The following is a 3970-nucleotide window of genomic DNA, read 5'->3' as shown; positions in this document are numbered from 1 at the left end:
TTTAATTTATTTTTTAATTTATTAAATATAATTTATTACGATAAACTAATTATATCAATTTATTAATTTAATATTTTTTTACCAAAATAAAAAAATATTTATTTTATAACCAAAGAAATACAATAGATCCATTAAAAACAAAAGTAAAAAGAATAGAGAACTTCCAATTAACTCTCGTATTGAGTTATAAAAAAAATATATAAAAGAAAAGAGTTATTAAAAATAATAGTAGAAAGATAGAAAATCTAAAAAGAAAGATTTAATCTCTAATATTTTATTAAAAGGTAAATAAGAGGGCAATCACACACCGTTTTTATTAATAACCTTTAAGAAGTTCGTTTTATCTTTTTCGATGGAATTTCTTCATGTTCAAAGATTAAGCGATTTCGAATTTTCTAAATATTCCAGCATATAATTCTAATCAGGAGTAAGTTTTGTTGGTCACTTCTAATTTCCAATAGGTAAGCTTTCTTCCTCCTCCAATACTGATAAAGTTTCTCTTCATCTTCTTCTGTTGTCACACCTACAAATGGACTTCTAAGTCATACTTTTTTTATTTTATTGCAGGTGAATAAGCAGTACATAGTTGGTTCCTCTTCTACTTGACACCGGAGACAAATCGCAAAAATTAAAAAAATTTGTCGCTGAAGATTCAACAAGACAGGAAATCTTCCATGGAGGGCACGCCAGAGGAAGAACTTGATATTCGGAGGTAGTCTCATTTTTCACAAGTCTTTTCAAATATCACTGCATTGAGTTACAGGCGGACAAAACTCAATCGATGGATGGTGAAAATGGTAAGCCACTTGATATGCTGATGCTACTTCGTAATTACCATACCTGTGAAAAGTCCAAGATATTTGGTCCTGTCGTTCTTCAATATTAATTGAAAGAATACTTTGAGTAACTTTTTGGAGGAAATAAAAACTGTATTAATTGATGATTCCACTCTCTGTTCTGATTTAAGAATTCTCTAACCCAAGTCACATTTTGTCTTGGTGTTGTAGATTGCATAGGAGCACAGTGAAAATGAGGGGATGACAGTCATGGATCTACATAAATACGGATACTCTCCCCTTAACCTACCTTCCAGAGCAAGCATTTTTCAAAGACGTTACGCCCCTTCAAGACACTTCTCCAACCCTACGAAGGTTCTGCTCCTACTTCTGTCTCTATAATAGATTGGTATCTGTAGTACTTTCATTTCAGTAGCTATTCTCTAACACTGCTTTCTCAAAAGTGCTAAATTCTGGGATCATATGTCCTTAAAACCCAAACAACATTCCTTCTTGGGTCGAGTCATACTCTCCCAACTTATCCAAGACATTCTTCTCTCTTGTCTCTTCTGTCCCCACTATAACTGAGAAAAAATTTTATTGATCTTGGATATAAGACTATCTGGTAGTTTGAAACAAAAGAGGTTGTAGATCGGGATAGCTTTTCCAACTGCTTTGATAAGAACGTGCCTATCTCCAGTTGAGAGTAGTTTTCACTTCCATTTTTTTCTAACTTTATCTTTAATCATTCCAAATAAAGTGGCCTTTTTGAATCTTTGTACTACAGAAGCTAATCCTTAATATTTATCCTGTGTTCCTATATTACGAATGTGGAGCATGGCTGCCAAAGTATACTGCAATAGAGAAGAAGTATTATTACCAAAAAATACTATTGATTTAGTTAGATTAACTTTCTGCCTACTAAACCCCTCATAAGCATCTAGTAATTAAATAATGTGCTAGAAATTGTCGGTAGTAACTTTACTGAAGAGAATTTAGTCGTCTGCAAATAGTAGATGATTCACTTTAGGAGATCTTCTGCTAATATGAATTTCTCGAATAACACTCTTTTGCTCAGTCTTGTGTAGCAAAAAAACAATCCTTCTGCATAGAAAAAATATACGGGGATACGAGATCATCTTGCCGGATGCTCCTATTTGGTTTAAAGAAATCAAAAGGTTGTCCTTCTACAATAACCAAATAAGAAACAGTTGTGATGACTTCTTGAATCCATCCAATCCACCGGGAATCAAAAACAAGTTTCTCCAAAATAAATTTTAAAAATTGGCATTCAACTCTATTATAGGCTTTGCTCATGTCGAGCTTAACTGCTATTTTATTTTCTAAGCCTCTCTTTTTATTCTTTAGGTAGTGCATACATTCATGAGCAATCAAAATATTGTTAGAAATGAGCTAACCTTTCAAGAAAGAACTTTGGTTAGGACTAATAAAAAAAATTCATAAATCATTGCAATCTGTAAACTAATACTTCGAAAATAATTTTATAGAACATTGAAGATAAGCTGATAGACCTCACCTGTGTCATATCCGTAGTATCTAAGATTTTTGGAATAAGACAAATATGAAAATGGTTAAAACTCCTCCATATTCGGCCATCCATAAAAAAACATCCCCACCAACTATATCTCAATAAAAATGAAAAAAATTTGTAGTAAAACTATCCTTACCTGAAGCGCTTTGGGGGTGTACACTAAAAGCAGTTCGTTTAACTTCTTCAAAAGTATGACTAGGATCAGTAGAGTTATCTGATGTGAAAATCTCTTGAAAATACTTTTTTGCCATTTTTTATTTGATAAGAAACGGGACTAAAGCCCAAGAAAACTACACAGAAACAACTCTATAAAAAGAAGTACCAATGACGTCTGTCATGAAATAAGAAGAAATAGCAGAAGATAAACTAAATAAAAAGTGGCATCCTAACTACAGATTATGACCATGTGTTGCCCGTCGATCAGTACAAGCATTTGCTTTCCTAAATTTATGTTGAATTTTCTAAGTGGTAAACCTATAACATTTGGAATGAATCGCAGCAACAAAAAATTTAGCAGAATGAAAATCAGCATTATTCCCTAGATTGAATTTCACAACAACCTTTGAATCCATCTCAATATTTAGGTTAAGAATACCAAGGTTGATAGCCAAATACAATCCAAGAAGAATTCCCATAGTTCAATTTGAGTAACAGAGCAAGTACCCAAATTAGCACTGAAACATGCCAAAAACTTACCATCATGATCCCTTATGATACTACCGCAAGTCGCAGTTCTTTCTTTTGTGATTGAGTCATCAGTATTTAATTTAAAGAATGTCAAGGTAGGGAACATCCATCTGATTTGTTTCTTAGAAAAGGAACTAACTCTACTCCTGGTTTGAGAATGCTCGAATTGTGCAAAATGATAGTCTTTAGCTAGATGGAGAGTTGTCCAACAAATAAAATTTTTTGCATAGTGTGCTCAGTCTCAAAGATGAACTTGTTCTGCCGAAACCAGAGGGTGTTCATTGTGCAAACAAATATCAGGGGCCAAGGGACACTTTGGTGGTGGGATTGAACCGATAGATTTTCCAGGAGCCATGGATAAATAGGCTTACTGAAAAAAGTATCCATACTCAATGAATTATCTAGGCTCTTCCATGTCTCGTACGCGACTTTACAATCACAGAGGACACAGAGCACATATTTAGGAGAAAGACTACAAATACAACAAAGATCATCCAGTGTCATTCTTCTTTGAAAACGAATTTCATTTGTGAAAAGAGTATTGTTTGCTACTAGCCAACAAAATGCACAAATTGACTATGGGGCATGTAATTTCCATACCTTCGCGAAAAGCACAGCTGTAGAGTTATCCACAGGTACTAGATAAATCGAACAAACTGACTTAATGGTAAAAGAACCATTATTTGAGTGTAACCAAGCAACTTGATCCTCTCCCATACCACTCTCCGGGGGTTTAATTGCAGTCAAGATATGAACCCAATCTTCATCTAGAAAATTATCAAGAATATTAAAATTTTAGCTTGAGGTGAACATATATTCCACCAGTTTATCCTCTATTCAATTTTTTATAAAAAATTCGAGGACAAGATTAGCTAGTCTCTGCACACTAGGTATCCAATGGTCAATCCACATGTTCACCTAATTTCTAGCACCTAGTTTCCAAATGAGATTTTGC

Source organism: Arachis duranensis, chromosome 4 (assembly GCF_000817695.3).
Source record: "Arachis duranensis cultivar V14167 chromosome 4, aradu.V14167.gnm2.J7QH, whole genome shotgun sequence".
Taxonomy (NCBI): Eukaryota; Viridiplantae; Streptophyta; class Magnoliopsida; order Fabales; family Fabaceae; genus Arachis; species Arachis duranensis.
The sequence above is the reverse complement of the archived record's forward strand: the minus strand, read 5'-3'. Positions refer to the sequence as shown.